Here is a 12,498-nt window from a genome sequence, read left to right on the forward strand (position 1 = left end):
TATGAGCCCAATAGTTTAAATAATTATATGCAGGCTACTATTGTCAAAAACTGCACTGATGTGTGTCTGGATACCCCGGAAGTTGATCTTGACTTGAAGGAGGCCTTACTTCTTGACATACAAATTCTCAGACTTTTTCCTCCTGTGTCAACAAGGGTTAAAAAAAGGAAAAACCTGCATCAGTGTAGGGAGCTCCAAAATATATATATAAAAAAACAGAGCCCCCCTTGAAGGCAACAAAGACTTCTGCATAAAGCCCACTTTTACTTTTAATAAATGATCACTGAGGGCCTGCCATTATCCTTAATCAGTTTCTGAATCCATCACATGCAGTTAGTTGACAGATGGTAAGTAAGAGACACAGAGCAAAATATGATTCTTTTATAACTATATTCCTTAGTCTCTGAGAGGAGGCCACATGGCTGCTATGGAAACAGAGGTTGTCATGACAACAGTAAACAACCAAGAACGGCCAGTGAATAAGCTGAAAAGAACATCTGCCCCGGCAAAGCGTCCCAGCTGCCCTGGGGCGAAACTTGCTAATAGTGTAGTGATGCTGCATGACAGAGAAAGCCGCCTATGCCATGTTCAAATAAATGAAGTGTGCAATTGAAGCAGACACAGAATGCACACCCTTGCTGACTGCTGCCTCTGTGCCGCTAAACTGAATGACTAATGGGTTTCTTTCTTTCCTTTCTTTCTTGAGGTGGGGGGAGAGAAGGAGAAAAATACTTGTCACTACTTATACTAAATTACATACCACAAAATTCAATTTGCTGTTAATAGCTTCTTGGCACTTTATTTTGGATATTGTGTTGGAAAATTAGATTTTACTGTTAAAAATACATACTTCATATATGTTATAAATGCAGTTCAATTTCAAGGGCAATAATGTAATAAAGTATAAAACCCTGCAATCTGCTCGTAAGTACAGTGTAAGAGGTTGTAATGGTTACTTTCCTCTCTATCTCATAGAGATACCACCTTACCTTTTATAGATGCATTTCTCTGATGATCATGTTACCCTCATTTATAGATTATGCCTTTTTAAATAGTAAACTCATGCCTCATGCTAACAGAAATTGAGCCAGGCTATTGAGAAACAAGAAGGAACGTATTGATGTGCTTGGGGAATTCCCTGAGGCTAACAGAACTTCACAAACAAATTGTTCTAGATGGAAATACTTCACAGAAAACTTAGCGGGAGAAAAGGAGGAAGAGTTTATTTGCTCAAAGTATTCCAACATAAGGCATGGTTGTTTGCTGGCTGCAGCCCTGAATAGGAACACTACTAGGTGAAAATATTTTACTTATTTATTATTTATCTCTATCTGTTTGTATGTATATGTATGTCTATATATCTATATCTATAACTTCAGCTATACAGCTCTGATTGTAAAGTCACATGCTTCTGAATATATTTATCAATATAAAAAGAGCAATCTCCAGTCAAACATGTTACTGCTCACTGAAAGATATAGTCCCAACAAACCTGGAGCGTACCCATCTGGAGCAGGTTGATATGGAATTGTTCAAGATCTCCCCAGGAAGTGCAAACTTTCTGCATGGTGGTAATTGAAGATCTTTATTTGTTTCCAAGACAGAATTGGAATTCAAACTATTTTTACTGAATCACTGACTGAAATTAGGAAGTTTGATAAATATAAATGAAGTAATATGTGTAATATTTTCCAAACAGCTTGATACTAGATATTTTTTCCAAATAACTTAATCAAATAGCCAAGTACATATTCAATTATATGCAGAATTATTAGTGGATATTATTGCAAAACCAATCCTTTAAGGAAGAAAAACTTAAAATGTACAAGATACAAGTACAAAAGATACCCACTGCAACATAAAGCAGTATTCTTTTTAGTTGCATTGCTTCCAAGAGGAAAAAATGGTTCTATGACCTATAGCACAATACCAACTAGATAGATGACTTATATGAGAAGCATTTAAACAAGTTAGTGTGCTGGGAAGATACCAAATTTATAAGATATTAACCCTTTCTTGGAAAGTAACTCCCAGGTCCAAATGAGCCAGTGTTAATGTTTCTAGAATGGCTTTCATAAAATTTCATCATCAAACAATACATAGGTCTCATTAAAAACAAAACAAAACAAAAATTGAGGAAAGTTTTTTGTATCATGTAAGAATTAATGCTGAATTATATTTAGTATGTAATTATGACATTATTGAATTATGACATTGTAAAATCTAATACTAACTGTAGCAAATGGCTTTGTTCTTCAGCTTTCTGCTTTTGCAACATGAAGTTTTCCGTGAATCTAAAACTACCACAACTAGTCCCTTAACTATCTGAAATGTCAGCTGAATGAAATAATCAGAACATGATTACAAAAAGAGAGATTACCACTAGTTCGATAGAAACAGTAGGTTTGGGGAATTAAATATTTACAAAGCATCAGACTGTATAAATTGTAGCAGAGGTATACTGAAATAAGTGTGTAATAAGAGAAATATAAATGTTTTTTCTTTAATTTTTTCCTATTTCTATCCTTTTAATATATAATGGGATCTAGTTTATTACTAAAATAATGGCTGAATACTGCATCACGTCGTATTTTGGTAAAGAGAGAAAAAATGTTTCATTGTTTCAATTGTTTCAATATCTAAGAGACCATCTCTTATATAAAGATCTTCTACTACCCCTTCAATGAGCTAGAAAAAGGAATATCTTACCTCGCATATATATGAGGCACCCAGTAAGCTAGAAATCTCAGAATTCCTGAAAGGTACCAGGTTCAGGAAGGTCTAATTAAGACTTCTGTGGAAATAGCCACTGCTGTTGGTTGTGGTTTATTGCTTTAATTCTTATTAGGATTCCCCAAATACCTTGAAACTACGAAGTCTGGAGTGTGAAGCTTCCCAAAAGATGCAAACAAGCAAACATAATGATTCCTGCTAATCACCTTGCAAGTTAACAGCTGGGGAAACTGCCTTGACCTTCCAATCAAATCAAACCTTTACTGTGGCCAGCAGTCACATACAAGTAAAACAAGCAAAAATGGAGAAGTATAAGGCTAAAAAGAAAAGAAATTAGTACAAATTTTCAGACCAAAGAAGAGGCAGATGGTGCATATAGAGGCATAGAATTGGACAACCCAGAAATATATATCTAAACAATAGTCTGAAAAGAGGTGTGACAGAAGTCAAGCTCTTGGCCAGCAAATTTCTTCAGGACAGGACAGCTAAAAGTTGTCTGAGATTCCTTAGAGGAAGAGAGCAATGAAGGGGCATATAGCTCAAGGACTCTAATGAGCTGTCCCCATAAGGACATATATATTGAAACAAGTGACTATTTTCACAGTACAAGTCAATTCATCCAACCTTGCTGGGCCTTGCCTTGTAAAGATTATTTGAAATTAGGACTTTCAAGAATGGAAAAATCCAATCCAACCCAACTCAACCTAACCCCCTACTAATGAATGGATGGCTAGAACTTGAAGTGGCTGCTGAATTTAGAGATTATGAGATTTACCACCCAAATCTCTGGCTGCAAACAAATTTATTAATTCCCTCTTCCCACCAAACCCATCATGTCTTGCAGGGAGAGCCAGATGCCATCTGCCAACAGAATCTTTGTTCCATGAACTCTGGCTGAAAATGACAAGTGTTCTTTCTGTTGCCTAGTCCCCCTTTCTGATATACTTTTTTTCTCCCTTTTGGGTAAGAGAAGAAACTCTAAGGTACAATGGGGGACAGGAATTGCTGGAAGACTGGAAACTGAGATGCTTGGAATTTGAAGTAAAAAAAAAACAACTAACTGAATATAGGACAGAGTCCTCTTGAAAGATTCATTTAAGAGAACAAGAAGTGTTCAAATGCAATTCTTGTGCATGGCTATAGGAAACATCTTCAGAACATCTAGGATATAATTAAAAGGCTCCTGAATTTTTTTTTTTTAATCATATGGCATAGCAGTTCAGTGTTCATGCTGCTTTTTCTTGCTGGGAAATCCTTGTGAGGTCCAGCAGCCAGATCTGTAGACTATTTAGCCGTGACAAGTCATGTTGCCCGGGGTGCACCACAAGGAGGCTAGTCTACATTGCACCGAGTTGGGCTGAGAGAAAGTACCTGGCCCAAGGTCACCCAGCCGGCTTTCATGCCTAAGGCGAGACTAGAACTCACAGACTCCTGGTTTCTAGCCCAGAACCTTAACCACTAGACCAGGGTTCCTCAACCTTGGCAACTCTAAGCTGTGCGGACTTCAACTTCCAGAATTCCCCAGCCAGCAAAGCAAAGCTGGCTTGGGAATTCTGGGAGTTGAAGTCCACACAGCTTAGAGTTGCCAAGGTTGAGGAACTGTGCACTAGACCAAACTGGCTCTCGCTCCTGAAAATGACTGAATTAAAAACACTTGCCAAGTATTTCAAAATCAATAATATAATTGCTCAGGGACTGAGCAGGAAGTCCCTGGTTCAAATCTTATCTCTGCATAAATTCACTCAGGGGTGTTAATTAAGTCACCTTTCTCTGTAATCCAGAAGGAATAGTTATGATTATTATGAAGATTATAATAAGAATGGGAGTGTAGTGTTTAATGTATTAAACTGCCACGATTTTTATTTTTATTTCATCCGGTTGAAATAATTGATGATGATGATGAAGAAGATATATTAAATTTATATGCTGCCCGACTCCCAGCAACTTGGTTCTGGGCTTACGTAATTCCCTGAATTGTGAAACCAAATGCAACCCAAATGACATAGACACATAAACACTGATAGATAAAATGTTTTGGTCCTAGCCTGTAACATCACATCACTGCCACAACTCTGTGGTTGTCAGAGGTAGTGGTGATGGTGAACTTTTCTTAGGTTTTAGGCAATATTTTCAGGCAATAAAAATATTGCTTATGTTAAGTTTAGACAACTAGTCCTTGTTGAACAATGATAATTGGGACCAGAACCTCTGTCGTTAAGTGACACAGTCATAAGTCAAATGGCAGTTCCAGCTGCCATCATTAAATGAGGACAATGTGGGTCGTTAAGTGAGGACCTCGTGTGATTGCGGCTTCTGACTTCCTACCAGCTTCCCCATTGACTTTGCTTGTGGGAAGCCGGCAGGGAAGGTCACAAATCGCAATCACATGACCATGGGACTCTGCGACAGTGGTTAAGTACAAGGTCCAGCTGTAACTACCACTTGTTCAGCACTCTCATAAGTTTGAACGGTCATTAAACAAGTGGTCATTAATTGAGGACCACCTGTATGATAATGCAGCAAATGCATAAAGGAAGTCTGATCACTCCCTTCTCTAATTATGAGTATCAAATGTAGGTGAATAATTATAACTTACAATGTTGTGCTCTTTAAAAAAAATCCTTCTTGAGATTGAGCCAGAAAGCACTGAACTGTTAGTAAATGATGTTAATATAACACAACTTTTTAAAAAAGTTACAACATTTCCCATTACCTTTCTGTACAATAAGGCAGGCCAGAGGACACTTCAGTTTTTAATCCTGTGAAACAGTAAACTGACTCCCTCTTCAATAAATACCAGTAGGGTGAAATACAGAATCTTATAGGTACTGGTGGAGATTAAAACCCATTTCTAAATTGAGCACTTCAAACTCTTTCTTTTGCATGGCTGCTTAGCTACTGAAGCCTGAGGATAAGAGCTATGGACTTATGCATATGCACATTTTTAGAGGGCTGAGTATTCTCCACAAAAAATAATGTTGAACGGGCTGGAGTAATTGTTTTTTAATCCTCTGAAGCAGATTAGCAAACAATAATCTCATAAAGTTAACAAAGGGTACCCTTGCAACAATAAAATGAAGGTTGAGATAGACTTTTCCCATAATTCCTTGTTACACATACCTTAGCCCTCTCCAAAAATTATTTGAGCCAAGAAAAAAATTGGTAACATCTAATAAATATATTGTCCTGAAACATCAATGGCTATCATGCCAATTCAAACCTTCTATATGCAAAAGAAGGGATTTTAAAAACTTACACGGAAACCTTTTAGATAGTGGCAATCCAATACATCTTAGAGATACAATAAATTTGTTTCTAGGTTGCTTGAACTGCATTGGTTTCAATACTAGGAGTAGATTGTTCACCAGAGCTAGTAAATTTTTCATAAGGATTTTTATAAAGCCAGATTAGAAAGCTTTCTTCTTCTGCAGTTCTCTAGTGCAGTTCTTAATTTCCCACATGGACATCTCCAGAATTTACACTGTTAGGAAGAAATGTCAGTAATTTCTCTGTGGATTTAAGTAAAGATGTAGAATAGAAAAACACACAAATTACACATGCATGCACATGCACATAATAAATAATAAAAGAAATTTCTAAATCTGATAAATATCCTTTTTAGGCAGGAAGAAAAACAGTGGATTAAAATGTAGTTTACATTTTTTAAATTCATATACGATTTTGGTAATATAAATAACAAATAGACACCTAGGAAATCATATTTGTTTATTACCAATCCCTTTTAATAAAATTTATTATGTAACATAACAAAAACAGAATATTAATGTTACTCTCTAATTCTACCTTTTATGAATGCTAATCTTTAACAATCATTCTCTAGAGACAAATAAAATGCATTGAGAGGACATCTGCACAAGGGAATACTCCACTATTCCAGTGACTCCTTTAAGGCTCTAGAAAAAATCGCAAACATTTGAAATTACTTTATCTAATAGAAGAAGACAACTGCCATTCTAGAAAATACAACTGACCTGCTTTTCTGTGTGTCCAGTAGGGGGTAGAAAAATCTAGTGTAAAAAATAACTCTAGAATATTAACTCCAAACAACTTAAAGAAATTTTTTTTAAAAATTTTCATACAAAAGCAACCTGTTAGCTGATACTTTGGATCAGCAAGATGCTCAGATCAGACCATCAGGGACATTACACGTTTTCCCGGGCATTCTTTCAATTCATCAGAATAATTTTAACGAGCCCAACAAATGTTAGCAGCTGGCTTTGTACTGGGTGTATGAAAAGATAGTACATCCAAAGCTTGACTTTAGTTTGCATTAATTAGTAAAACATCACTGATACATTACCAAAATACTTTTTTTTAAAAACCAAATAGGAAACCAGCATTAAACAAGTTTTAAGTCAGGAAGGTACTGGTTTAGAACCGGGAGACTGTGAATTCTAGTCTTGCCTTAGGCACGAACCAAGCTTGGTGACTTTGGGTCAGTCACTCTCAGCCCTAGGAAGGAGGCAAACCATTTCTGAAAATGTTATCAATATAGGTTTCTCCGGCAGTCATCAGAAGTCAAGACTGACTTGAAGGCATCAAAAAAAAAAAGTTGGGTGAAGTAATTGGAGGCACTGAACAGACTTGGAGACCAACACGCTGCCTGGTGCCTGCCTTTATTCTTTTTCTCATATGGTATATTTCAGAAATGTGTCTTGTAGTCTGACTACTCTTTCTAAATACAACGACAGAAAGAAATTTCTGTTATCAATTCCCCAACTCCTTCTGGTATATTTAACAACGTTATGTTAAAAATGTAGGAAACAATTGATGGTGATAGTACTGAGAACCATGTGGGAAGCTGTATTATATATACAGCCTGCTACTGAAAAGTCTTAACACAGCTGCTTCTTCAGGTAATTTTATGTTAAATCACTTTATGTTAAATCACTTCCAGTATTGCTGGACAGTTATACCCCAAGCAATTTATCAAGTAATTTATCATGAAGGCAATGACTATATGTCATGAATGGCCTTAGTACTTTTTTGTGGACTGCTGTCTTCCTCTAACTGCATAACCAAATTTCAATAGATGGCAAGTAAGTGGAAAATACAGCATAAAGCTTAAGATCAAAAGATGAAGAAAGTAAAAAAAACTTTAGCCAGGCTGACCCAAAAAAATGTTAAGTGAAAATTGCCCATCCCAGTAGTACAGGAATGCTCAGGTGCAGACAAGATGCCTCTCAACCCCATTTCCATCAAATATTTTTGCCTCACAAATCTGAGGTTAGAAAATCAAATTGAAAAAAAAATCAGCAGAAAATGCTGGACCATTCAGTAAGGATAGAAGTCTTCCTTAAAGACTTCTTCTATTCCTAATGACCACAGAATGAAGCCAGGTTCAAACTGGCCTTGCCAATTGTGTCTAGTGTCACCAGGTAAAATGTTATGGTTTATAAAGCAAGCTTAGAGAAAACAAATACTGTTGCTGTGTGATTCAAATAAAAGGCATGGCAACACACAGTTGGGCATGGGAGATAACAGGAACTGTGGGCTGTAATTTCACCAACAGGTTGAACAGGATGCAGAACCAAGAGGTTCTCAAAACATACATACATAGATACATACATTTATATATATATATATATATATATATATATATATATATATATATATATATATAAATAAATAAATTTTGCCACCACCCATCTCCCCCCAAAGGGGAACTCTGGGCGGTTTACAACAAGGATAAAAACATTAAAATACTGTAATAAATATAAATACAAATATAAATATTGAAGATAAATACAATATAAAATCCAGATGACGATACTAGTTGGAATATCACGTGTACCTAAGAGGCCATTTAAGGGTGCTAACCATCTCCAGGGATGATTACTCCCACTCCCGCTCCAAGAGAGGTGGCAGAACCAGGTTTTTAGTTGTTTTCAGAAGGCCACAAGAGCTGGAATCTATCTTATCTCTGGGGGAAGAATGTTTCAGAGGGCAGGAGCCACTGCAGAAAAGGCCCGCTTCGTGGACCCCGCTAGATGGAATTCTCTTACAGACGGGGTCCGTAACATGCCCTCTCTGCATGATAAGGTGCGACGGGTAGATGTAATGGGAATGAGACTGTCCCTCCAACATTGCATTTATCTTAGATGTCATCTCATTTTTTAAAATCTCATTAACTGCCTGTGGCTTGGCTGGTTATTGGTTTATTTGGTTTTTTGTATAATCAAAATAATTCTTATTTTTAGTGCTTGTTATCCTGGAAAGGGAACCCTCCCCCTCACATACACACTTGCTGAGAAGCAATTAACAAAACACATTAAGTTGTTTCAAATAAATTTGAAGAATGATTCTCCAATCACTCATTAAATGCATTTATTAGCTCATTTAAAGCATTTATGACCTGCCTTCCCTTCTGATAGGTTTTCAGAGTAGCTTAAACAATATTAAAAATGGACATCAACCATCAATAGTAAAGAAAGAAGCAGTCAAGAAATATGCCGCAGACCAGCACTTGGTAGAGCAGCCATAAAAGCCTTGGAGAATATATTCAAATGCCATGATGCGTCTATACCTACAAAGTTTGGAATTGTGCAAGCCATGGTATTCCCTGTGATACTCTATGGAAGCGAAAGATGGATGTTGAAGAAGCAGAATAGGAAGAGTATTGACAGTGTTGAATTTTGGTGTTCAAAATTCCTGAGAATACCATGGACTGCCAAGAAAACATGCAAATAGATCATTGAATGAATCAACCCAGAATTCTTACTCGAGGCACAAATGACCAGGCTCAAATTACTCTACTTTGGACACATTATGTGAAGATTTAGCTCTCTGGAGAAGGCTCTAATGCTAGGAACAGTGAAAGAAAAGAGAAAAAGGGGATGACCAGCAGCAGGGTGAATGGACTCAGTTACTGTGGCAATGAATGCACCATTGGAAGACCTGAAAGACCAGGCTAGGGACAGATCATCATGTTGAAAATCTATCTATGTGGTCACTAAGAGTCAGCAACAACTTGATGGCACCTAATCAAAATCAACCTGACCCCAAGTTTATACTCTAAAGAGCTGTGACACAGAAGGAAAAAAAGGTTAAGGAGGAAAAAGAAAATCAAGGCAACTCTATCACCAAATTTTAAAGTTACACCATTCTTATAATAGCTAGTTGCAAAGGAATTGGGTTATTCAGAGAGGCTAACATCAGAAGGCTACTTTCAAAATAGATAGCCTTGTGATTATCCCTCTCTAGGCAGTTAAGTCTTGATGGCCTCCTGCCAGCTGGACACAGTGACAGTGAGGAAGAATAGCAGTTCTTCTTTTAATGTTCTGTTTTTTTCTGTTTTTCTATACTTCAGCTTGCTGAAGCTGGAGAAAAATCCCAGCTTAACCAGAATTTGAAAGAGCCTGCTATGATCCTATTTCTCATGGAATAGAGAGCTCTGACTAGCAAATATATCTCTTCCCCAAAAACCTTATCGAAAAAACCATTGGGAGACACTAGTACTTTCAGTGCCTTGCAAGGTGGTTTCTAGATTACAGATCCTAGCATGCATAATGTAAGATGTTTGGTTAAAAGTAGTTTTCAGGAACCAGGACTGGGGCGTTTAATAAGTGGGTATGGTAGAACAAAGAGATCAGAATGAACAGGTGCTCAGTGAATGTGGATTGAACAGAGAAATGAGTGACCAGTCTGAAAGAAGTACTTGGAGTGATTTGGTCATATAGAGAAAATGAATGAGGATGAATTGTAAAGCAAATATACAAAGAAAGAATGAATGGCTTGAGAGGAAGGGAAAGACAGAAAGTCATGGTGGATGGAGTTGAAATTCTCAAAAAGAGAAGAGTGAGAAGTTTGCAAAAAGCAGTGTATAAAGCAGTATACAAATGTGATGAAAGCAAGATTAATTTGCATAGACAGAAAGATATAGAGAGGTATAGTGAGTAGTATTAATTAGATTGTCAATTAGATCTTTTCCCTCTCCTCCCCACTATCCCATGCATTTAAATTCTTTGGTATACTGCTTACTTTTTTTTCTGTGTTCTGCATAAAACTGTTTACCCCAGAAGTGAATAGTACTATGGCTATGTATGTGAAATTATCAATAAGGAGAAATTAAGGACAGTCCATGCCCTGACACATTGCTTCAGCTCAACTTTATGACAACTAAACGTCTTATTATTAAATCTATAAATCTTGTTCATAAGAACACTGCCCTCCCCAATAGTTTCCCTGAAGTATGAAAAATCAAGTAAAACTTTATATGCCACGCATGTTATAAATGTCTGCTTGCCACCTAGCCCCAACAATATCCATGTGTTAATGTAGCAAAAATCTCTTTTTCGAGATTACCACCGGGGTCAGACAAGGTTGTATCTTGTCCCCACTCCTCTTCCTTGTGGCCCTCAATTATGTCATGAGGCGATCTGAAATACGCACTGGGACAGGCATCCACTGGACTGACCAAAGTTACCTTGGCGACTTGGATTTCGCTGACGATATCGCCTTGCTCGAGGAAGATGAGCTGAAACTACAACATGTCACGACTGTCTTGGATGAGGCAAATAAATTTGGCCTCAGGGTAAGTGCCGAGAAATCGAAGATCATGCATGTAGGCTCCACGGCCCCAGTACAGGGAATTGTACTCAGACTGCAGCAGTTAGAGGAAGTGGAGAGGTTCACCTGTCTGGGTAGTGTGATCACCCAGAATGGAGATGCAGAGGTGGACATTTAAGTGCCGCATTGGGAAGGCGATAGCTGTTTTTCAGAGGATGAATAAGTTCTGGTCCTTGCCATCCATATCGCTGAAGCTTAAGCTCCATCTGTTCACTTCTATTGTGATCCCGACAGCTATTTATGCCAGCGAGACTTGGAAGGCATCAGCGAATATTAACAAGAGGCTTGACGTCTTCCAACAGAGATGCCTCCGCCGAATTCTAAAGATCCGATATTTTGATCATATCACTAACAAGGAGGTGCTCTGAAGGAGTAGCTCATGTAAACTTCATTAACTTCGTCGCACGTAGAAGATTTCAACTAGCTGGTCACATCTTCCACATGGAGAACAACCAGATCCCTAAAGTGGCAATGAGTTGGACTCCTCCTGACACTTAAATGACAGTGAGGATGCCCTCGAATAACATGGCAAAGAACAATGACACAAGACCTGAAGGCATTGCATGTCACATGGAAGGAGGCCGAAACACTTGACCAAGACCAAAAGAGCTGCCCGATATGCCACGTAGCATGGACCCAGGAGAGAGAGAGAACATAGCAAAAACTGAGAAATGGGCGCTTATATGCAGGTGTATTTGATTAGTTCCCCTTGTATTCAGAAGTTGAGAGAAAGGGTTGGAGAGTCACAGATACTGAGGTTTGTTTTCTTTAGCTGCATAATAATCAAATATTAATCCAATTTACAAAGCACATGCTGTATTTTCACTACATAGGCAAATTGACTGGATTACTTATATATTTATATTTCAATTTCTAAAGCCATCAATTTGCCAATGACCTTGGGCATCTTATAGAGAATTAAAAATAGTTAATAAAAATACAAATAGCAACAGTATATTGTAATTAATGTATCTCAGACTTGCTGACAGTTTTGCTTCCCACTGCTGTGAAATCAGTGTCTTTCAAGGCTATCTGTTGGCATATTTAAGATAAGCTCTCTAAACGTGCCAGATGTGTGAAGGTGTCACTGAGTTGCTTACAGAAGGGTCTACAGGGCCAAATTTATTTGCCTCATCCAAGACAGTCGTGACATGTTGTAGTTTCAGCTCATCTTCC

At 37.6% G+C, this 12,498-nt stretch overlaps 1 protein-coding gene across 3 annotated transcripts in view; it reads right to left on the reverse strand.

Annotated features, from left to right (window-relative positions):
* FOXN3 (forkhead box N3) overlaps nucleotides 1–12,498 on the reverse strand; it is a 166,710-nt gene that overhangs the window by 37,032 nt on the left and 117,180 nt on the right. The gene's annotated exons all lie outside the window — the stretch shown is intronic.

This window comes from Candoia aspera, chromosome 1, assembly GCF_035149785.1.
Source record: "Candoia aspera isolate rCanAsp1 chromosome 1, rCanAsp1.hap2, whole genome shotgun sequence".
Lineage (NCBI taxonomy): Eukaryota > Metazoa > Chordata > Lepidosauria > Squamata > Boidae > Candoia > Candoia aspera.